Source organism: Mandrillus leucophaeus, unplaced genomic scaffold (genome assembly GCF_000951045.1).
Source record: "Mandrillus leucophaeus isolate KB7577 unplaced genomic scaffold, Mleu.le_1.0 Scaffold1544, whole genome shotgun sequence".
NCBI lineage: Eukaryota > Metazoa > Chordata > Mammalia > Primates > Cercopithecidae > Mandrillus > Mandrillus leucophaeus.
In genome coordinates this window covers 192,164-217,956 of record NW_012101526.1, presented here as the reverse complement: position 1 = coordinate 217,956, position 25,793 = coordinate 192,164, and positions in this window count along the sequence as shown.

The window sequence follows — 25,793 nt, the reverse complement described above, 5'->3', positions numbered from 1 at the left end:
GAGTTGATGGCTGCAGCACACCAACATGGCACAAGTATACATATGTAACAAACCTGCACATTATGCACATGTACCCTAGAACTCAAAGTATAATAATAATAAAAAAATGAATAAGTTTTTATATTACCAAGATGCATACAATAATAGGGACATGATTATACTAAAAGTTATTCATTGATTATTAGAAATTCAAATTTAACTTGATGTATTTCATTTGGCAACTCTAGAATGATGATCTCCAGCAATTTCCAGAGGATGGATTTTCAGCAAATTGAGCCTGAATGACACCAAAGTGACTGTTCTTTCAATGAGCCATGGTTATGTACTCTCCAGCAAGGTCTGGATCTTAGCCTTGGGAGATGGACTCTTTTTTGGGTGTATATTATCGAATGTCATGCCATTTATTCATTCAATAAGCATTTAATATACTCATGTTAAGGGCCAGAACTTGCTAGTATGTATCTCTATGATCACTGGACATGTCTGTCCTGACTTCCAGACACTGTTGTCTTTGTGAATACCCTCTCGCGTATACATGACCAGACAAGAATATCTGATCAATCTAATTTATTCCAACCAGTACATGAGACTTATTTTTCAACTTCTTAAAGCAGTGCCATGTAGAAAAATGGGAGAACGCAGAATGTGGAAGCAGTCAGAAGTGAGTTTGAATTCCTGCTCAGACATTCCCCAAGTTGTGTGTACTTGGAAAATACAAGTAACCTTTCTGATACCTATATCACAGGATTGTTATGTAGATTCCATGAAGATAACGCTGCAGTGATCCCAACTCCCTGTGACTCAGTCTTCCCCTCCATTCTGCTTCTTCTCCCCAAACTTAATGACTTTAAATGAGTATTTTCAAATTCTTGTGCAAGTAATATAAGGGATAAGGCAGAGAAATGTAAGGATGTATTCCTTTCCTAGAGCTCCCGTAACAAAGTACCACAAACCAGGTAGCTTAAACATCAGAAGTGTATTGTCTTATAGTTCTGAAGACTAGAAGTCCAAAATCAAGGTGACACACAGTTGTTTTTTCTGAGGGTGTTGAGGGAAGGATCTGCCCCAAGCCATTTTGTATGGCTTATAGATGACCTTCTTCTCTCTGTGTCTCTTCACACAGTCTTTTCTCTGTGTGCAAATTTCCTCGTTTTATAAAGATATTAGTGATATTGGATTAGACTCCACCCTAATGACCTCATTTTAACTTTATTACCTCTATAAAAACACTATCTTCAAATAAGGTCACATTCTAAGACACTGGGGGCTAGGGCTCCAACGAAACTTTTTTAAAAATTTTAGAGACAGGATCTCACTCTGTCACCCAAGCTGAAGTGCCATAACACTATCACAACTCACTGAAACCTTGACCTCCCAGGCTCAGGCAATCCTCTTGCCTCAGCCTCCCGCGCAGCTAGGAGTACAGGTGTGTACCACCATGCACAGTTATTTATTTTATTTTTTTGTAGAGATATGGTCTTGCTTTGTTGCCCAGGCTTGTCTTGAACACCTGGCCTCATGTGATCCTCCAGTCTCAGCCTCTCAAAGTGCTGGTGTTACCGGTGGAGAGTGTCCAGGTTATTGGCATCTTGAACAAACAATTGGACAAAACGCCCAAACAAAGCAAGGGAGGAATGAAGGAATTTATTGAAAATGAAAGTACACTCAACAGTGTGGGAATAGGCCTTGCCATAGGGGCTCAAAGGCCCCGTTCCAGAATTTTTTTGGGAGTTTAAATATCCTCTAGATAATTCCATTGGTTACTTGGGGTATGCCCTGTGTAAATGAAGAGGATGAAGTACAGCTACAAAATCATTTCCTCAGCGTATGCCCTATGGAGAAGATATTTCCCGTCATAGCTGAAGTGTGAATTAGCCTTATGTTTCCTGCCTCCAGACTCCATTTCCTGCTTCACTGGGATCACAGGCATGAGTCACTGCACCCAGTCCCCAACATATCTCTTTTGAGGGGACAAAACATAACCCATATCAAGAGGTGAGTATCAGACCTTAGATTATAAAGTGTGAATAGGTAAAATAACCTGATGACCTAAGCTCTCTCCATAATCTTTACATATGAGGAAAACAAAGCTCATTAGTGGGAGGACAGGAACATAGATCTGGGTCTCTGAAACTGTAAATGAGTATTCTGGTGATACCATGCCATAGAACAGTAGGACAAAATGTCTTTTCTGTCTCTTAGACTTGTAATTGATAGTTAAGGAATAAGGAGTTAAAACAAGAACAGGGAATTTGGGAGCAATCTTGGTGCCAATCCCAGGTTTCCCACTGTAGGATCTTAGGACAACATATAGGAGCTTAGAAAACAGGCTTTATAACTCTGACTCACAGAGAATGGAAATGATATTTCCACATCCCAGAGAACTCTAATAACATATCTGAGGGAACCTAGATGAGGCACACACTCAGAATTCCCAGATTCCTGACAAGGCAGATAACTGGTAAACAGCCCTTGATTTGGAGGCATACATCTATGAGTTTTATAAAAAGTCTTAATAATAATATTGGCCAGGGCAAGATAGTCTACTCCTTTAATCCCAGCACTTTGGGAGACCGAGGCGGGTGGATCACCTGAGGTCAGGAATTTGAGACCAGCCTGGCCAACATGGTGAAACACTGTCTCTGCTAAAAATACAAAAATTAGCCAGGCGTGGTGGTGGGTACCTGTAATCCCAGCTACTTGGGAGGCTGAGGCAGGGAGAACTGCTTGAACCTGGGAGTCAGAGGTTACAGTGAGCCGAGATTGTGTCACCACACTCTAGCCTGGGTAACAGAGCGAGACTGTCTCAAATAATAATGATAATAATAATAATAATGATGATAATTTTGTTCAAGTTTTAAGTTATTTCTAATTTATTTTTTATTTTTATGTTTTCCCAGGTATAAGTTAATTTTTAATTGAAACTTTTAAACAGTAATATCAGTATCAATTCATAGTCATTCTTCTCTAGTGAGCCTCCAATCTCTCAATTACAAGATTATTTTGTTGCTTATACATATGGTATCATATATAAGAATCCATTGCCAAATCCAAGGTTATTAAGATTTACCTCTATGTTTTTATAAGATATTTATAGTTTTATCTCTTATATTTAGGTTATTGATCCATTTTGAGTTGATTTTTGTATTTGGTGTGAGGTAAGAGTCCAACTTTTTTATTTTGCTTATGGATATCCAGTAGTTCTAAAACCATTTGTTGAAAAGAATACTCCTTCAATAGTCCTGCTAACTTTATGGATAATCCACTGACTATAGATGTATGAATTTATTTCTGGAATGTGTTTAATTCCATTGGTCTGTATATCTATTTTTATGCCAATACCACATTGCTTTGATTACTGTAGCTTTGTAGTAAGTTTTGAAATTGGGAAGTGTGAATCCTCTGACTTTATATTTTTAAAATTATTTTTGTTATTTGGTGCCCCTAGAAATACCATACAAATTTGAAGATTGACTGTTCCATTTCTCCAAAAATGGTGATTGGAATTTTTATAGAGATTGCATTAAATCTGTACGTTGCTTTGGTGGTATTTCTATCTTAACTATATGAAGTTCCTAATCCATGAACCCAGGATGCCTTTCCATTTATTTAGGGCTTCCTTAATTTCATTCAGCAATGTTTTGTATTTTTTTCAGTGTGCAAATCTTATACCTCTTTGGTTACATTTATCCCTAAGTATTTTATTCCTTTGGATGCTATTGTTTTCTCACTAAGTTTTAGAAATGATATGTTACTGATATATAGAAATACAACTGATTTGTATGTGTTGATCTTGTACCTTGCAAATTTGCCTAATTTGTTTATTAGCTTCAGTAGACTTTTTTGTGGATTCCTTGCAATTTTCTACATATAGGATGATGCTATCTGTGTCTAATATCACTTACTCCTTTATAATTTGGATGCATTTTATTTTTTTTCTAGTGTAATTGTTATAGTGAGAACTTCCACTATAACATCGAACAGCAGTAGTGAAAGCAGGCACCTCTATCTTGTTCCTATCTTATGGGGAAAGCTCAGTCTCTCACCAATGAGTGGGAGATTAGCTGCGTTATGAACTCTAAATGTCTTTGTAAATAATATGGGGGAAGTATGAACTCTCCCACATTGTTAGTGGAAATGTGAATTGATATACATATTTTAATATTATTTATTGACAAAATGTCTTGAAATCTAAATAATGCTTTGCCTGAAAAAAGAACAACTTTTAAGAATTTACCCTCAAAAAAATGTGCAAGTAAATGCAAATAATATATTCATGATTATGTCCATAGTGCCATAATATGCCTTCTTTTTTAGGTGTTTATATGGTGAGAGTATTAGCTTTTTTCCATTTTTGCTATTATAAAAATGGCTTTTCATTGCTCTTAGAGGTGACCCTTTAAATACTGAATGAAAAATAACCCATAATAATAGTTTCTTCTTCCACAGAAGCCAGTTTCATTTCACAAAGGCTCAGGGAATCCATGCCTCCAAAGTACTGGAATTCAGCCTACTCAAAGGTTGAGGCTGATAACAGAGATCTTAGCAGCGGAGACAACATTCAGGCAGGCAGGTTCTCTTTCCTACCTGGGAGGGAAAAAAAAAAAAAAAAAAAAAACAACAATAAAAAAACCCTCTTGGGTTGCCCCTTTCAGCAAGTTCTTTCTAATGCATCATTTAAATTAAGCAATGGGTGTGGTGGCTTATCCCTGGACAGGAAGTCAAGTGTTGAGTTCAAGTCTTTCTGAGGTTCCTGACTTATTGCATAACACTTGCATCACTTTCCTCATCTGTGTGAAAAATAAATCTAGAATGACTTCATAAGTGGTATAGCAAAATATAGATGCAAACTGCAGATATACGTAACAATTATTCTGTTCACTTGATTCAAATCAGAAAACCCTCTGTCCTTGGTGCCTTTGAGTACCTACTCTCATGATAAAAGCCAGTCTACTGCATTTTTTTTCTAAAAGAACTTGCATGACAGAGTTGGAGGAGTCCTCAACCCTGTGGAGCCTATTAAAATCTGATTCCTAGGCCCCATCACAAACCCATTTGTATTCTCTGAGGGTTGTTCACAGGAATATGTATCCCACCAAGGATCCCAGATGATTCTGACATGGCAAGACTTCATATTTGGGAACTATTCATCTAAGCCATGGTCCTCACATGCTAGGGTTTCTAGAGTCTTCAGGGGAACCTAGAAAAGGGCAGAGAGCAGTGAGTATTCATGGAAGACAAGTTTTTATTGAAGAATAACATTCCATTGTATAAACATATCATAGTTTAGCCATTCATGAGTTAATGGACATTTGAGTTCTTTCCAATTTGGGGAAATTATAAATAAAGCCATTATAAACTTTCATGTATAAGTGTTTGGTTTGTGTGCAAACGTTTGTATTTCCCTTGAATCACCCTGCTCAGAGGCAAGCTACCACACACACTGCTTAATTTAAGAAATGCATTAGGAAGAACTTGCTGAAAGAGGCAAGCCAGCAGTGTTATTTATTCTCCCAGGCAAAGTTTAAGTACTGAAGGTAGCTCTAGATTTAGTATTTTGAGGAACTGACAAAGTATTTTTCAAAATGACTGTACTATTTTACATTTCCAGTAGCAATAAATGAGGGTTTCAATTCATCCATATCCTTGTTTATACTTGTTATTGTCTACATTTTTTATTACAGCCATTCCAGTAGATAGGAAGTGATTATCTGATTGTGATTTTTATTTGAATTTACTTGATGACTAATGATGAGCATCTTTTTATACGCTCAGGGGTCATTTGTACATGTTTTTGGAGGAGACCCTTTGTCCAATTTAAAAATGGGTTTTTTGTCTTTCTATTGTTGAATTATGGGTCTTTATACATCGTAGTTGCTTATCCCTTATCAGATATATGATGTGCAAAATTTTCTCCTATTCTGTAGGTTATCTTTTTATTTACTTGATAGTATCCTATGCAGCAAAAAAATATTTTAATTTCAATGTTCATTTTAACTATTTTTCTTTTGTTTTTGTGCTTTAAGTATCATAACTAAGAAAGTATCGCCTAACTCAAGCTAATGAATGTTTGCCCTTATATTTTCTTCTAAGTTTTATAGTTGTAGCTCTTACATTTAGGTCTATCATTTATTTTGAGTTGATTTTTGCATATGATGTGTGGTAGGGGTTCAACTTCATTCTTTTTTTTTTTTTCTTTTGAATTCTATTTTATAAAACGAAGAGATTTTAAGAACTTAAGAAGATAACGCTTTCTGGTTTGAGGGCTGCCTCACAATGTCTACGCTTACCATTTAAGGTTTTACTTCTGGGAGCAGAAGTAGTGGGTTTTGCTGTGTAATCACTTCCTGTTTTATAGAGGGCTTAACATGGAACCTGGAGGTTTGCCTACCATGAAGTTGATGTTGAATACATGTAAGTGTAAACAAAAATGAGGACACGCTACCAAAGGAAGGTTTTGTGATTTAGACCATCAGACGGTCCGTCTGTCAGTCCATCCCTCCGTACAGCCATCCACCCACCTACTCACCCTCGTACCCATTCATATATTTATTTATCTGTGTACTCACCTACCCATTCATCAACCCATCTACCTATCTATCCTCCATCCATCCGTGCATCCATTCATCCATCCATCCATCCATTCTTTATCCATCCTCCACCCATCTACCCACTCATCCATTCAGGTATCCACTCATTTATCCACTCAACCACCCAGTCTTTCATTTATGTATCTGTCTATTCGTCAGTCCATCTGTCTGCCCATCTATCTATCAATCCATCTATCCACCCACCCACCTACTCACTCACCCACCTACCCTATCACCCATCCACACATCTATTCATCCATGCACTCACCTACCCATTCATCCACCCTTTCATCTACCCATCCACCTATCTATCCTCCATCCATCCATCCATCCATTCATCCATTCATTCTCCATCCATCCTCCACCCATCTACCCACTCACCCATTTATATATCCACTCATTCACCCCAACCCACCCACTCTTTCATTCATCCATCTATTCATTCGTTAGTCTATCCATCTAACCATCCATCCATCCATCCATCCTCCATCCATCCTCCACCCATCTACCCACTCACCCATTTTTATATCCACTCATTCATCCACTAACCCACCCACTCTTTTATTCATCCATCCGTCCATCCATCCATCCATCCATCCATCCATCCATCCATCCATCCATTAATTCTGTCAAGTGAATATTCCAGCATGTGTTTAGCATGTGGACATCCAGTTGTCCAAGCACCATTTGTTGAAAAAAAACTATTATTTTCCATTTAACAGCCTACACACCTTTATTGAAAATTAATTGACCACAAATGTAAGTACATATTGATCTATATGTCTATCCTTCTACTAGTACAACAAATCCTTTATTACTGTAACTTTGTAGTAAGCTTCAAAATCAGGAAGTGTGAATCCTTCAACTTCGTTTTTTGTTTGTTTGTTTGTTTGTTTTGTTTTTCCAATACTGCTTTGGCTATTCTGGGTCCCTTTGTATTTCCATGTGAATTTTAGGACTACCTTGTCAATTCTTACAAAAGAATCAGCTGTGATGTTGATCAAGATTGCAATAAATCTGTAGATCACTTTGAGTGGTATTGTCATCTTAATAATATTACATCTTCCAATCCATTAACATGGAAATATTTTCAATTGCTATTGAAAGAAAAATCAAATTATTTTTCCCAGCCACTTTTATATGTGCTATGTGCCATAGATTATTCTAAGAACTTTATATACAGAATCTAATGTATTCTCACAAACTCCTATGAAGTAGAATTATTAATATTCCCATTTTGCAGATGAGGAATCTGGCAAAAGAGATTCAACAACTTGCCTGACATCATACAGCTCCTGGTAGAGCCAGGATTTGAATTGAGGCAGTTTGATTCAAGAGTACATATTCTTAACTAGTACACACTACTGCTAATTACCAGATTTAAGGACTGTTTCATGAAAGCCATGTTTCTTTAGAGATAAAAAGTGAGACCATCCTACAAAGGTGGCAAATATAAGAGACAGAAAAAGAGAACCCTGATTTTATCTATTTCTGAAGGCTAGGAGGATCTTTGTTCTTCCAAGGTATTACCAGTGAAGTGTCTGGTCCAGAAACGTAAATCACTCTAAGTATTTTAGGCAGAGAGGGATTTAATGCAGATAATTGGTTACAGGGGTGTTACAAAGGTGTTAAAGGGGAAAAGTGGATGTTTCCCAGAGTTAAAGGAGTTGTTACCACTCTTTGCCGCTAGGATCTGGAAGTGCTCACCACTGCTGGCAAGCGAAAACTTCCTCCACTAAGTTCCCCACAGTTCCAACTACTAACACTGATTGATGTCATTGCTGCCAATGCTCCTCGAGAGGTTTAAACTGCTGTACCATCCCCTGAGCACACATTCCTATTATATATATATCCCATGGCCTTATTTTTCTGTAGTTGTTTTCATCATAGCATATCTCATTTTTTTACATTGTATACTTTCTTTATATTTACTATATTTTCTGTTGTCTATTCCCCATCTCCATCTACAATAACATAGATTCCATAAGGACAGGCACTTTATCTGTATTATTCGCTGCTATATCTTCCATGCCTACAGGAGTCCCTGATGCAATGCAAGCTGATAATAAATAATTTTGAATAACTAAAAAAAGATTTAATAAAATAGACTTCTGCATTCTACGGACTCTGTCAACGCAACTTGCTTGTAACAAGTTAATACGTGATGTGTACTCTTTATCTAGAATATTGAAGCCAACTGAACAAATGAACCTTTCCATAAAGCCTCCTTCATACTCCTGTCAAAGACTGACAAATGAATTCATTGGATAAATTAATTAAGACAGCTGCTTGTAGGAGACAGAAACCAGCCTGAGCTGGTGTGTTCAGAGTGTACACTCTCCACTGCCCCAGATTAAGGGGCTTGACTGTGTGCAATTGAATATTCAAGGTTTAGGGCTCCATTTCACCACCTTTCCAAATGTCTACGTGTCCCCTTTGGTCTTAGAATTGTCTTGAGGATGCTCCAAAAAGCACCCTTTTTTGGCAACAAGATGGACAGGAGCAAGGCCAGTTGGATGGAAAGGCTATGTGATGCTCATGGTGCATCCCTGTGAAGACTGGTAGGGCCTATGTTGCCAATAATGGGAGTTTCCACTTAGGTGAAAACTGGAAAATCGATGGTAAGAATTCTGATCCAACACTATTAGTGGCAAGTAAGCTTATTGAATGAATTTGATTTTATAGGTCAGAAGTAGAAAGCTGCTTTATTCTTTTTCCCACTGATCTTTTAAATCTACTTGAAGGAATTATTTTCTCCCATCTCTTAGGATATCTTGGGAAGATCTCACAGCTTTGGAGATTTCTTTCACATGTGAGATCTGTTCAGTTTCTGTCACTGAAAGGTTACATCATGTAATATCAAAACTCGAATCTTTACTTAGTTCAAAACTTTTCTCTTTTATTCCCTGTGTCTGACTGAAATTTTGTGCCCTTTGATGAAGGTCTCCCCTTTCCTTAGCTCTGGTCTGCCTCAGGTGAGGAAGCCCATAGTCATCTTCACTCTTTTCTTTCCCCACCCTTTACCCTGCACATTAAATACTCCTTCCAGCACCTACAGGAATATAGAGGAGAAAGGAAGAAAAAAAGTTGAGATGACTTGGCGACACGTATAGTCGCCATCTGAAATCAGGACCCTCAACACAGTAGATAAAAAATTGGCAACTCCTTCCCTCATAGGGTGCTTAAGCAGGTTCCTTCATGATCCCTTACTGGTAACATCTGACTATGGACAATGCCCCCTTTAGCTATTACTTTTGAGATTCCCCCTCAGGTTCCACACTTCTAATGGTCTTACTTTCTGATGGGATCTTAATACTTTCTGGGCACTCTTGTATGGGGTCCATTGTAATGTTAAAGCAGAATAGCCCCCTTCTGTTGGAATGACACTTGTTACACAGGAATACTCACACATTTCTCATACTTTCAGTGAAAGTACAGTTCGTTTTAAACACAGCCATATTATAATTTTGCCACCAGGCCAGAGCTCCTCTAGTTACAGCTTATTCTCTCAGTCTTCCACAAGTGGGACTCAAATACTGATTTCTTTTAGCACTCAAACTACAGAGATATAGGTAAAGTTTTTCAAGTGGTTCTCATGAAATCCTCCTTGGAGTGAAGAGTAGATGGCCAAAGCACTGATAACTCAATAAGTTTACTTGCCACGAAGTTAGTGTGAAATATACATCACATATGTGGTCTTTATCAAGACTTTTAAATTATCTAGGCTTTGTGGTTGGCTTACTGTAAGATATTCTTATTTATTTGTGTGCCAGAGAGTCATTTAGGATATCAATTGATTTGTAATTAGGACAACACTGAAAACACTCCCCCACTGGCCCTCAATACAAGTCCTTTCTCAGTTTGTTCACATCCTTAAGGTGCATGTAGAGCTAAAAATGCCAGAGAACAAATATTGCTACCTCTTTTTGTTTAGGTATTTATAGTGTAGCCATATTGATTCATACAGTATACGGATCATCAGTGTTAAATGCAATAAGTATTCCATGCTATGACTATATACAAATTATTTATCCATTCCCCTACTGAGGACATTTAATAGTTTCCAAATTTTTGATAAAACAAATATTTCTGCAGTTAATAGCCATGTAAATATGTGCTTGTGCACATGTGTGATTTTATTCTGCAATATATAGCTAGAACAAGAATTCCTAGTTGTGGCAGACACACCCTAGGTGACCCACCCCAATGACTAACCCCTATGTATATTGCCTTCACTTGGATTTGGGTTAAACTTGTGACTTATTTCCAGCCAACTGAATATGGCAAAGGCAATGAGATAGTCACTCCTATTATTATATTTCATTAGATAAGACTTAGTCTCAATAAACTGGAGTGATTCCACTTCTGGCCTTGAAGAAGTAAGCTGCTGTGTTATGGAAGGGACTGTGAGAGGGCCAGGAACCATAGATGGCCTCCAGGAGCTTAGAGAAGTCCATGGCTGACAGCAGACAAGAAAAGGGGGATTCAGTTCTATAACCACAAGAAACTGAATTCTGCCAACAACATGAACTTAAAAGAGAACTTCTATCTCTAGAAAAAAATGCAGTTTGAGCCAGGCACGGTGGCTCACGCCTGTAATCCCAGCACTTTGGGAGGCTGAGGCAGGTGGATTACGAGGTCAGGAAATCAAGACAATCCTGGCCAACATGGTGAAATCCCGTCTCTACTAAAAATACAAAAAATTACCTGGGCGTGGTGGCAGACGTCTGTAGTCCCAGCTACTCAGGAGGCTGAGGCAGGAGTATGGCATGAACCCGGGAGGTGGAGCTTGCAGTGAGCTGAGATTGTGCCACTGCACTCCAGCCTGGAGGACAGAGCGAGACTCCATCTCAAAAAAAAAAAAAAAAAAAAAAAAAAAAAAAAAAAAAAAAAAAAGGTGAAACTAGTACTATTTTATAAAATACTTAAGATAAACTAAACTGCAATGATTATATTTTTTGAAACAGAAGTTAGTGTGAAATATTAGACACATATATGGTATTTATCAAGACTTTTAAATTATCTAGTCTTTGTGGTTGGCTTACTGTAAGATATTATTATTTATTCATGTGCCAGAGAGCCTTTTAGTGTTTCAATTAGATAGCAATTAGGACAAAAGCTAGAAACCATCAGAACATGAATAGTGACAATTGGGATGCTGTTTCCTTTTCAATAATGTTTGAATTTAGATAGGCTCACCACTAAAGAACTTACTCATGTAACCAAATACAACCTGTTCCCAAAAACCTATGGAAATAAAAAAAAAAATAAGTAAAATCTAGTTAACTTAGAAAATTCAGGAAGTAAAAGTATATAATTGCCCAAAGATAGGCACTATTAACATTCTGGCATATCTTAAAGTTGTATTCTAATTTGTTTACACTACACAATTAGGATCATGCCATAGAAACAATGCAGGAGGAAGAGCCAAGGTGGACAACTAGTTGCATCCAGGAAGAGCTTATCCCACCAAGAGATCAGACCATCAAGTAGACTGGAATACTCTGAACAGATCTTTGAAAAGAAGGCATTGAGAATGGACCCAGAAATGAAGCCAATTGACTAAACACAACTTATTCCACAGTCAACCGTCTAAGGGCACCAAATAATATAAAAGCAAACAGTCTATCCAAAAGGTAGCAACTTCAAAGATCAAAGGAACATTAGCCCACAAAGATGAGAAAGAACTAGAGCAAGAACTCTGGCAACTCTAAAAGCCAGAGTGCCTTCCTACCTTCAAATGACCACACTAGATTTCTAAGAATGGTTCTCAACCAGACTGAAATGGCTAAAATGACAAATAGAATTCAGAATCTTGGTGGCAAGGAAGCTCATCAACAAAGAGGAGAAGGTTAAAACCCAATCCAAGGAACACAGTACAATGGTCCAAGAATTGAAAGGTAGTGTGGCCATTTTAACAAAGAGCCAAGCTGAACTTCTGGAAATGAAAACTTCAACACAGAAATTTTGGAATGCAATAGGAAACATTACTAACAAAATAGATGAAACCAAGAAAAGAATGTTAGATCTTGAAGACAAATTCTTCAACTCACTCAGATAAAAATAAAGAAAGAAAAATTTTAAAAATGAACAAAACCTTTTGGAAATATGGGATTATATATAGAGACCAAACCTGTGATTCATTGGAGTCCCTGAAAGAGAGGGAGCGAGAGCAAACAACATGGAAAACATATTTGAGAATATCATCCAAAAAAATTTCCCCAGCCTTGCAAGACAGGTTGATATACAAATTCAGGGAATTCAGAGAATCCTTGGGAGATACTATACAAGACAAACAACCCCAAGACACATAGTCACTAGATTTTCCAAAGTCAACACAAAAGAAAAAATATCAAAAGCGGTCAGAGAAAAGGGGCACGTCACATACAAAGGGAACCCCATTGGGCAAACAGTCAATCTTTAGCAGAAACTTTACAAGCCAGAAAAGATTGCAGCCCTACATTCAGCATTATTAAAGAAAAGAAAGTCCAACTAATAGTTTTATATCCAGCCAAACTAAGCTTCATAAGTAAAGGAGAAATAAAACCCAGCTCGGACAAGAAAACACTAAGGGAATTAATTACCACCAGACTTGCCTTACAAGAGGTCTTCAATGCACCATGAACATGAAAACAAAAGACCATTACAGGCCATCACAAAAACACACTTAAGTACATAGGCCATTGACACTATAAAGGAACTATACAATCAAGTCTCATAACAACCAGTTAACAACACGATGACATAATCAAATCCAAAAATGTGATTATTAATGCGAAAATAAATGGTTAAATGTCCCACTTAAAAGATAAAGAGTGGCAAGTTGGATAAAGAAACAAGACCCAACTATATGCTGTCCCTAAGAGACCCATCACATATGCAATGACACCCATAGGTTCAAAGTAAAGGGATGGAGAAAGATCTACCAAGAAAACAGAAAACAAAAAAGAGGAGGGATTGCTATTCTTATTTCAGACAAAGAGGACTTTAAACAACCATTGATCAAAAAGGACAAAGACATTGCATAAATGATAAAGCATTCAATTCAGTAAGAGGACTTAACTATCCTAAATATATATGCACCCAACACTAGAGCACCTAGATTCATAAAGTAAGTTCTTAGAGACCTAGGAGGAGACTTAAATAACCACACAATAATAGTTGGAGACTTCAAGACCTCACTGAGAGTGTTAGATTATTGAAGCAGAAAACTAACAAATATATTCAGGACCTCAACTTGACACTTGACCAAATGGACCTAAAAGACATTTACAGAACATCCCACCCAGCAATAATAGAATATACATTGTGCTTATCTACACAAATGGCCACACACTCTTCCATAGACCAATTCTCAATGAATTTTAAAAAAATCAAAATCACACCAACTACACTGTTGAACCACAATGCAATACAAATAGAAATAAATCCCAAGAAGATCTCTCAAAATTATCCAGTTATATGGAAATGAAACAACCTGCTCCTGAATGGATTTTGGGTAAAGAATGACATTATGACAGAAATAAAAAATTCTTTGAATCTAATGAAAACAAAGATTCAACATACCAGAATCTCTGGGACACAACTAAAGCCATATTAAGAGGAAGTTTAGTACTAAAAATCAGAGCTGAACTGAATGAAATTGAGATGAGAAAATCCATACAAAAGATCAGCAAAACCAAAAGTAGGTTTTATGAAAAAAATAAGATTAATAGGCCGCCAGATTATTAAAGAAAAAAGAGAGAAGATCCAAATAAACACAATCAGAAATGATATAGATGACACTACCTATGACCCCACAGATATCCACAAACAAAACAAAACAAAACAAAACAAAACCTCAGAAACTATTAACAACACCTCTATGCACACAAGCTAGAAACATAAGAAATGAATAAATTCCTGGAAACTACAACCTGACAAGACTGAACCAGGAACAAATTGAAATCCTGAACAGATGAATAATGAGTTCTGAAATTGAATCAGTAATAAAAACCTACTAGCCAGAAAAAGCACTGGACCAGACAGATTCACAGCCAGATTCTACCAGAAATATAGTGAAGAGCTTGTGCTAAGCCTACTGAAATGATTCAAAAAATCAAGGAGGCGAGACTCCTCCCTAACTCATTCTATGAAGCCAGCATTATTTTTTCTTGAGACAGTGTCTCATTGTGTTGTCCAGGCTGGAGTGCAGTAATATGATCACAGCTCACTGATGCCTTGACCTCCTGTGCTCAAGCAATCCTACCACCTCAGCCTTCTGAGTAGGCAGGCATCATTCTGATACCAAAACCTGGCACAGACACAACAAAAAAGAAAACTTCAGACCAGAATGCCTGATTAACATAGAAGCAAAAATCCTCAACATCTTAGAAAACCAAAATCCATTAACACATCAACAAGCTAATATGCCATGAGCAAGTAGACTTTATTCCTGGGATGCAAGGTTGCTTCAACATATGCAAATTAATAAATGTAATTCATCACATAAACAGCACTAAAAACAAAAACCACATGATCATCTCAGTAGACACAGAAAGGGCTTTTGATAGAATTAACATCACTTCATGTTAAAAATTCTCAACACACTGGACATCAAAGGAACACACCTCAAAATAATAAGAACCATCTATGAGAAACCCACAGCCAACATCATACTGAATGGGAAAAAGCTGAAATCATTTCCCCCTGAGAACCAGAACAAGACAAGGATATCCACCCTCAGTACTCCTGTTCAACATAATACTGGAAGTGCTAGCCAGGGCAATCAGGCAAGAGAAAGAAATGAATGCTATCCAAATAGGAACGTAGAAAGTCAAACTATCTCTATTCACAGACAATATTTTTCTATACCTGGAAAACTCCATAGTCACTGCCCAAGGGCTCCTATAACTGATTAAAAAAAAAAAACTTCAGTAATGTTTCAGGATACAAAATTAAAGTACAAAAACTAGTAGCATTTCTATACACTAATAACATCCAGGCTGAGAGCCAAATCAAGAACATGATACCATTCACAATAGCCAAAAAAGAACAAAATATGTAGTAATACAAATAACCAGGGAGATGAAAGGTCTCTACAACAAGAATTACAAAACACTGCTGAGAGAAATCAGAGACTACACAAACAAATGGAAAAACATTCCGTGCTCAGGGAAAGGAAGAATCAGTACTGTTAAAATGGCCATACTGCCCAAAGCAATTTAGAGTTTCATTGCTATTACTGTCAAACTACCAAATGATATTCTTCACAGAATTCGAAAAAAAACTATTCTAAAATTCATATGGGACCAAAAAGGGGCCTGAATAGCTGAAACAATCCTAAGCAATAACAACAAAGCCAGAGGCATCACACTACCTGACTGCAAACAATACTATAAGGCCACGGTAGCCAAAGCAGCATGGTAGTGGTATAAACCAAAGGAACATGTTAGAGAACCCAGAAATAAAGCTGCACACATGCAATCATCTCATTTTCGACAAAGATGACAATAACAATCAATGGAGAAAGCAGTCCCTATTCAGTAAATGGTGCTGGGATAACTGGCTAGCCATATGCAGAAGATTGAAACTGGACCCCTTTCTTACACTGTATACAAAAATCAACTCAAAATTGATTAAATACTTAAATGTAAAACCCCACTCTGTAAAAGCCCTGGAAGATCACCTAGGCAATACCATTCTGGACATGGGAACAGGCAAAGAATCCATGATGAAGACGCCAAAAGCAATTGCAACAAAAGCAAAAATTGACAAATGGCATCCAATTAAACTAAACAACTTTTGCACAGCAAAAAAACTATTAACCATGCAAAGAGACAACCTACGGAATGGGAGAAAATATTTACAAATGATGCATCCAACGAAGGTCAAATATCCAGAATCTAAAAGGAGTTTAAATTAACAAGCAAAAAGCAAACACTTCCATTAAAAAAAAAATCATGGGCAAAGGACTTAATCAGACACTTCTCAAAAGAACACATACTTGTGGCCAACAAACATTTGAAAAAATGTTCAACATCACTAATCATTAGAGAAATGCAAATCAAAACTACAATGAGATATCATCTCATATCAGTCAGAATGGCTATTAGTAAGGAGAAAATAACAGATGTTGGTGAGGTTGCAGAGCAAAGGGCATGCTTACACTGCTGGTAAGAATGTACATTAGTTCAGCCACTATGTAAAACAGTTTGGAGATTTCTCAAAGAACTTAAAACAGAACTGCCATTCTATTTGGTGTTCATGGGGACCCAGGAATCCCATTATTGGATCTATACCAAAAGGAATATAAATCATTCTACCAAAAAGACACATGCACTCCTATGTTCATTGCATCATTATTCACCATAACAAAGACATGGGATCAACCTAGATGCCCATAAATTGTGAACTGCATAAAGGAAATGTGGTACACATACACCATGGAATACTACATAGCCATAAAAAAGAATGAAACGTGCTTTGCAGCAACATGGATGGAGTCTGAGGCCATTGACCTAAGCAAATTAACACAAGAACTGAAAACCACATATCATATTTTCTCACTTATAAGTGGGAGCTAAACATTGAGTGCACATGGACACAAAGAGGGGAACAAAAAACACCAGGGTCTTGTGGTGGAGGGTGGAGGATAGGAGGAAGGTGAGAGTTGGGGCTAAAAAATTGCTTATCACATATTATACTCACTACCTGGGTGATGAAATCATTTGTATACCAAACTCCAGCAACACACAATTTACCCATGTAAGAAACTTACACATGTACCCCTTGAACCTAAAAGTTGAAAAAGAAAAAAAAAAAAATTCCTATATTTTTACTTAACAACTTAGATATCTGTAGTCCACAAATATATTCATCTACTATGTACCCCCATAAATTAAAAATTAAAACAAAACACAATTTAGCTATTTTCTATGCTACTGTACACTCTTCTTGAATATAATATTTAATAGCTGCATACTAAGTGCATATATAGCTGACTTAGGAAATATAGCTTACTTAGCCATTATTTTTTGACTGAAGCATTTAGGACGTGTGCTTTTTTTTAAAAAAAAGTAATGACCACAGATATTTTTGTTTGAAGTAATGACTACAGAATTAAAATTAAAACTTTAGTATATACTGCAAACACAAATCTTACCTAAAATATTAATACAATAGGAATAATAATAATGATGGCTTGGGTGAATATAAGATGTTTGGAAAATTTCAAAACAGACATCTTTTCCATTTTACTTTTTATTATGTTTTCCAGCTTTATTGTTGAAATGTTTGTCAATTATAATTGGCAATTAAAAATTGTATATATTTAAGGTATAGAATGTGATGTTTTGATATACATATACTCCTTTTTACTTTCAAAACGATATTAGTTTCAAAATAATATTACTTAAACTTGCCACTGCACAGATGAGTAACTGTTATTTCTTTGGACATACTTCAGGTGGTCTGGAGTGGCATCAGAGAAAAGCTATAGCTTCTCTGTCCTTGCTCACATTGTAGGATCTTGGTGACAATCAACCACTGTAGATGAGAACCAAAATGGACTCCAGAAAGAGGAGGAGTAAGAAAACCAGACAAGAATGCAGAACTGAGTGACCCACAAAAGATTATCTATTAGTCTACAAAGTGGCACTTTTAAATATCAGCTTTATTATTATTTTTTGAGACAGAGTCTTGCTCTGTCACCCAGGCTGGAGTGCAGTGGTGCAGGGTCACTGTAACTTCCGGATCCTGGGTTCATGTGATTCTCATGCCTCAGCCTCCTGAGTAGCTGAGATTACAGGTGCACACCACCACACTTGGCTAATTTTTGTATTTTTAGTAGAGGCAATGTTTCGCTATATTGGCCAGGCTGGTCTCAAACTTCTGTCCTCAAGTGATCCCCCCACCGCATCCTCCCAAAGTGCTGGGATTACAGATGTGAGCCACATAAAATTCACCATTTTAAGGTATACAATTCACTGATATTTAGTATGTTCACACAGTTGTGCAACCATCATCAATATCTAATTCTATAAAATTTCCATCACCCAAAAAGAAATTCCGTGTCTATTTGCAGTCACTCTCCATCCCTCAGGCCATTCGATATTTTGTTTTCAGTAGAGACAGGGTCTCACTACTTTGCCCAGCCTTATCTCAAACTCCTGGGCTCAAGTGATCCTCCTGCTTCAGCCTACCAAAGTGCTGGGATTACAAACCTGAGTCATGGTGCCTGCCCCCCGAGCCTTTTTAAATTCATACTATTTTGAGCTATGCCTTTCTCTTTACCTCTCCAAGCACAATGAATGTCTGTTTTTGTTTTGAGCACTACATTAATCAGAATGGTGTAAAGCTACCAATTTCTTTTAAATTTTAAACATGAATGTACTTTAGGACCTGGTAATTCAATCCTAGGTATTTATCAAAGAGAAATGAAAACATATGTCCACAGAAAGCTTTGTACAAGAGGGTTCATAGCAGATTTCATTCATAATAGCTAGCCAAAAACTGAAAACAACCTAGATATCAATAATCAGGAGAATGGATAAGCCAATTACGGTTTATTCATATAATGAAATACTACTCAGAAATGGAAAAGAATTAACTGCTAATATTGCAATTAATATTTCACTAACTGCTAATATTGCAATTAATATTTTACATATATCCAATTGAGATAATGGATATATCTCAAAAGCATTATTCTGAGTAAAAGTAGCCAGCCACATATATACAAAATTGATGTTGTATAATTCAATTTATTTGAAATTTTATCCAGGTACGGTGGCTCATGCCTATAATCCCTGTACTTTGGGAGGTGAAAAGATCACTTGGGCCAAGGAGTTTGAGTCCAGTCTGGCAAGATAGTGTGACCATATCTCTAAAACAAATGCCAAACTGTGCCATTCTTTAGTCTTTCAAACTTGCATTATGACTTTTCTAGAAAAGATTTAGTTTAGCATAAATAACCATAATACAGGAATTCAGTATAGCCTTTAGGCTGGTTAGGATTTTTAATGTTGCTGGTAGAAAAAAGTAAGTGCTATGCTTAAAGATAAGAGAACAAGGAGGCTGAGAAAATCTCAGGCATTGTGCTACCATGCTCCCTGGCAAACATGACTGATCACACAGCACCCTTTTTTACTGAACTCCAACTTGGCCTCATAATCCTTGCCAAGGGGGGCTTCAGAAGCCACTACCAATCAATCAGAATTGGCATTGAGATAAAGCCTATTTGCATCCTTCTTCCATGTTGTTATTTGACTATAGATTTGGAATTAGAAGGAGGTTAAAATGAAGCAGCTAGTGGGAGAGCAGTTTACTAAGGACTACTCCTGTTCGCCATTACAAGGAGCCATGTCCAAGATCCCGTCTTTGGAAGGACAGTGAATAAAAATTATATGGCTACCTCAGGTTGAATATTCCTGCTTGGCTTCTGAATAATGTACAACAAATTTCGGGGCTCATTATGCTGCCTTACTCAGCTTTTTTAAAAGCCCATTGTAAAAAATGTTTAAATAGAAATAAAAACAATTTTTTAAAAATCATCTTTATCTTGTACTTAATGACTGATAACATTCTGTTGTATATCTTTCCAACTTTTTGTATAAATTTAATGCCTATTTAATGCATATTTCCTTGATTCAGATGGGTTGCATGTGGGCTAAGGGTAGTACAAGAAAGAATACATTGAATTTATGTATTGATTGTAATATATACCTTATATTTGAGACATTGAAATGTGAAAAAGTTCTTTTTAGAATGGAGTAAATATAAATACTGCATAATAAAGTATTTTATTGATTTCAGAATGTATAATTCCAAAATTTAACATCTCTAAAATCCTGATGTAGCCTACAGTCATGGCACATTATAGAATAACTGGTAGATTATTTTTCTAAAAGGTAAATAGAAAAGATACATTAACAATTGATGTTGTATTAGGTTTCACATAATGATAAACATTTATGAAAATTTATAAACATAAATATATATGTTGGCTATTCTACATATTTTTTAAAATTTACTCTTCTAAATAACAGAATGGTGACATTTTGGGTGATTAAAAAATATACTTTTCTTCTTTCTTAAGTATTTTAATAATGAGCATCTTATTTTTAAGGTAATAGTAAAGTCATTAATCTAAATAAAATACAGCAGTAGATAGGTATTTTATTACCCTTTTTACATAAGACAATGAAAGATTAGAGGACTAGCTCAAAATCACACAGCTGCTAGATACTGGAGCAAGGATTTGGACCCAAGCCTGACTTCAGAGGCCACATCCCTTTCATGGTGCCCATCCTGTAATTGATAAGGAAAGATTGAAGTCCAGAGACTTGCCAAAGTTTCATGCTATTCTTTTCCAAGCTTTCTATAACCATTCAGCTTCCAAAGCTGTCTTGTAATAACATTTTTTATTTTCAATTTTAATTTTTTAACTTTTATTTTGATTAATTTCTTACAAAAATTGCAAAAATAATACAGAGAATTCTCATATATAGTTCACCCAGATTTCCCAAAAGTTAGCATCTTTCCCAACTACAGGAAGGTTATCTGACTCAGAAATTAACATTGATAGAAACTCTTCAGGGAACCCCAGGGTAATTCTATTATATTCAATTAATAATTAGGTTGAATAGTGTAATGGTTAAGAGCAGAATCTCTGTCACCTGACAGTTGTGGGGTCTAGTCCATCTTCTGCTACCAGCTAATTGTATGATTTTTTTGCAGTTTATACAACCTTTCTGAAATTCTGTTCTATAAAATAAAAACATTAAAATCACTTCACTGAACTATTATAAACATTAAATCAGATAATATATGGGAATCACTGACATGTAGTAATGACTCTGTAAATATTAAGTGTTATTGTTGTTATAACAATTCTCCTGTCTCAGCCTATTCACTGGCATCAAAGGGAGGATCCTGTCTTGCCCACAGAAAAACAAGCACTACCACCTATCAAAGGCCACTCTTATACTTTTGCAGTCCACTGTCTACAATGCAAGAAATCATGAAGCCCCTGGCATTGCAGCTCCAAGGCAGGCCCTTACCATGAAACCCTGGTTTTTATCTCTCTGACTCCCAACACTCCTCTGCTCCCAAGATGCCCCTGTCTACCCTCTGTTTCAATCTGGGAAAAGGAAGGGTCTTACATCCAACATGACTATCTGCTTGGGCTAGATGGGTTCCTTATGGGAAGAGAAGTTACATCTCAGGACCCAAAAAGCTCCTTCAGTGGTATTAACTAAGGGGCAGCTATACTCTTTCAGAAAAGGGAGTAGAGAGGAAGGAAGAAAAAGGATAGAGAGAGAGGCAAAAGTGTGGCAGGTGAGAGGAAGGGGAGTTAGATGTAGAAGGGAGAATGACAGCCACAGAAATGTACCTAACCAAGGTTTCCTTACCATTCTTAGTCATGACACCTAAACATTATGGTGTCCTGAATGCAGTATAACAGTACAGATGTAATGTTATCAAATCCTCCTTGATCTGGACACTGTCCTTCTTTTTAGCCCTTGGGCACATTTCCATCTTCAGCAAAACTTCATACTAATCTAAGGTCGTATTGCAAATAAAGTCAGTTAAAATCTCCAGGTGCTGCTGGTGATTTTGCTCACAGGTGCTGCTGCCTGGTGAGAATTTTCTTAGCTTGCCCATATTGCAATAATTCTTTTTAAAAAATCCAAATTCAGATCTTCACCTTTAATCTTGTCTAGTTGCTTTAAATCCAGCATACCAGACTCAGTGTCAGCTTGATTTTTGATCAGGCCATCTTTTATGTTGCTGTGCCAAGTTTTGATTCATCTGCAAGTATGAGAGTATGTCATAGGTTGAGAAATAGGAGGAAGGTAGACGCACACCCTCTGGGTGTCAAGACCTAGTCTAGGAATAGACGTAAGACAGAGAAGAAAATACGAGGCTCAGGAAAGGGTCTGAAGAGGGAAGCAAGCACAATCATACTAGTTATCACTGTGAATCCATGCTCTCCATACCTCCCCTCTCACATCTGCTCCAGAGACACCTGTTAGAGGATAACTTTGAAGCAATGTTAACATTTTATACCCAAAACTATATTTTTAGAACACATCCAGCCTAATACTTCATATACTCCAGAGAGACTATGAACATTTCTATGTAAAGCTTCCCTTTTTATTTCTCAAGGCTTCATCAGGAATCTGTGCTTTTTATTAAGTAGCATTTTTCAAGCCTGGCTCAGAGGAAGAGAATACTTCTGTACTGGACCTCACTTCCTGGCTCTCACTGCTTAATACACACAGGTCTAACAGTTCCTGATTCTTTAATAATTCAACTGGCATTAACAATAGCTGTATTACACCAGTAAGAATAGAAACAGGGCCCACTAGTGCTGCAATAGAGACTTTAACATTGTCATGTTAACAGGAAGACTTTTAACAGTATTTTTTAATATTGTCATTTATCTGGCCTTAAGTCAACTCAACTATAATTTCATCAATATTTCAGCATCTTATAAAGCAATATATCTTATGCTTTGAAATCACTATGTTTTAATGAATATTTACTTATTAGACAAAATATAATTCTTTGGGAATCATTATATTTACAGTCAACTCAGGTATATTCCAAATTTTAATTGCCCATTTTTTTCTACAGACTCACAAATCTGTTTTATATTTCAACCTAATATTTTATTAGGAACTAGAATCAAGCCTTAAAATAGCAAAACAATGGTAATACTCTCAAGCTTGGTTTCTTAATGATTACTCAGATTTTACCCATTTCTTAGGCACTAAAAATCTAAGATTAAACTGGAAAAAAATCGGGTAAGGGGAGTGTGATGTGGGGAAACATGAATAGCATATGAGTTCAAACCTTGGCTTTCTCGCCAAAGTGTCATGCAACTTTGGGAATGTTTTCTCATGTAATAGAAGCTGATTACTGCATGTGTGTAAAGAAAATTCCCTTTTATCCTCTGAAATTTCACTGAAAGTAAACTGACAAAAGGTAGTTAATAGGAGAAAACGCATACAAATTTATTAACGTGCATGGGGAAGAATCACAGAGTGACTACCCAAATAACCCAATTGGGCCCAAATACTTTAGCTTCATCATAGGGGAGTTGGGAGAGGGGGAAAATGGGGAATATAGGTCACTCTGTCCAGGGGCAATAAATGATTACTAGGGAGAATGAATGGATGGGGGGCAGGGAACAGAAATTAACTTGTAAATGGTCCTATTTGGAAATTCAGTGATCCTAAGAGACAAACATTAGCTTGTGAAAGGGTTCATTCAGGTGTGGTTACATTCCTCAGTCTTCTTTTCTGCAAATAATGAGGTAACAAGGAGGGTGATATGGTTTGGCTGTGTCCTCACCCAAATATCATCTTGAATTGTAATCCCCGTAATCCCCACATGTCTTGGAACGGACCTGCTGAGAGGTAATTGAATCATGGGAGTGGTTTCCCCCATGCTGTCCTCATGATAGAGAGTGAGTTATCACGAGATCTGATGGTTTCATAAGCATCCAGCATTTCCCCTGTGGGCACTCATTCTCTCTCCTGCCCTGTAAGAGGTGCCTGTCAGGCCTCTGAACCCAAGCTAAGCCATCATATCCCCTGTGACCTGCACGTATATATCCAGATGGCCTGAAGCAACTGAAGAATCACAAAAGAAGTGAAAATGGCCAGTTCCTGCCTTAACTGATGACATTACCTTGTGAAATTCCTTCTCCTGCCTCAGAAGCTCCCCCACTGAACACCTTGTGACCCTCACCCCTGCCCGCCAGAGAACAACCTCCTTTGACTGCAATTTTCCACTACCTACCCAAATCCTATAAAACAGCCCCACCCCTATCTCCCTTCACTGACTCTCTTTTTGACTAAGCCCGCCTGCACCCAGGTAATTAAAAAGCTTTATTGCTCACACGAAGCCTGTTTGGTGGTCTCTTCACATGGATGCGTGTGACATTTGGTGCCGTGACTCTGATCGGGGGACCTCCCTTGGGAGATCAATCCCCTGTCCTCCTGCTCTTGCTCTGTTACAAAGATCCACCTATGAACTCGGGTCCTCAGACCAACCAGCCCAAGGAACACCTCACCAATTTTAAATCGGGTAAGCTGCCTCTTTTTACTCTCTTCTCCAACCTCTCTCACTATCCCTCAACCTCTTTCTCCTTTCAATCTTGGTGCCACCCTTCAATCTCTCCCTTCCCTTAATTTCAGTTCCTTTCCCTTTCTGGTAGAGAAAGAGGAGATGTGTTTTATCTGTGAACTCAAAACTCCGGCGCCAGTCACAGATTTGGCAAGACAGTCTTCCCTTGGTGTTTAATCACTGTTGGGACACCTGCCTGATTATTCATCCACGTTTCAGAGGTGTCTGATCACCACAGGGATGCCTGCCTTGATCCTTCACCTTGGTGGCAAGTACCACTTTCCCTGTATGACAAGCAACACCTCCCCTGGGGGGAAAGTATCCCCCACCCCTTCTCTCCATGTCTCTACCCTCTCTTTTCTCTGGGCTTGCCTCCTTCACTATGGGCAACCTTCTACCCTCCATTCCTCCCTCTTCTCCTTTAGCCTGTGTTCTCAAGAACTTAAAATCTCTTCAACTTACACCTGCCCTAAAACCTAAACACCTTATTTTCTTCTGCAACACTGTTTGACCCCAATACAAACCTGACAATGGTTCCAAATAGCCAGAAAATGGCACTTTCAGTTTCTCCATCCTACAAGATCTAGATAATTCTTGTTGTAAAATGGGCAAATGGTCTGAGATGCCTAACGTCTAGGCATTCTTTGACACATTGGTCCCTCCCTAGTCTCTGTTCCCAATGCAACTCATCCCAAATCCTCCCTCTTTCCCTCTCGCCTGTCCCCTCAGTCCCAACCCCAAGCATCACTGAGTCTTTTCAATCTTCCTTGATCCATCTGACCTCTCCCTCCTCCACAGACTGCTCCTCCTCAGGTTGCTCCCCTCCAGGTTGAATCAGGCTCTAATTCTTCCTCAGTCTCCACTCCCTGACCCCATACTCCTTCTATCACCTCCCCTCTTCACACCCGGTCCAGTTTACAGTTTCGTTCCGCAACTAGCCCTTCCCCACCTGCCCAACAGTTTCCTCTTAAAGAGGCAGTTGGAGCTGAAGGCATAGCCAAGGTTAATGCTCTTTTTTCTTTATCCAACCTCTCCCAAGTCAGTTAGTGTTTAGCTTCTTTTTTTTTTTTTTTTTTTTTTGGCAGC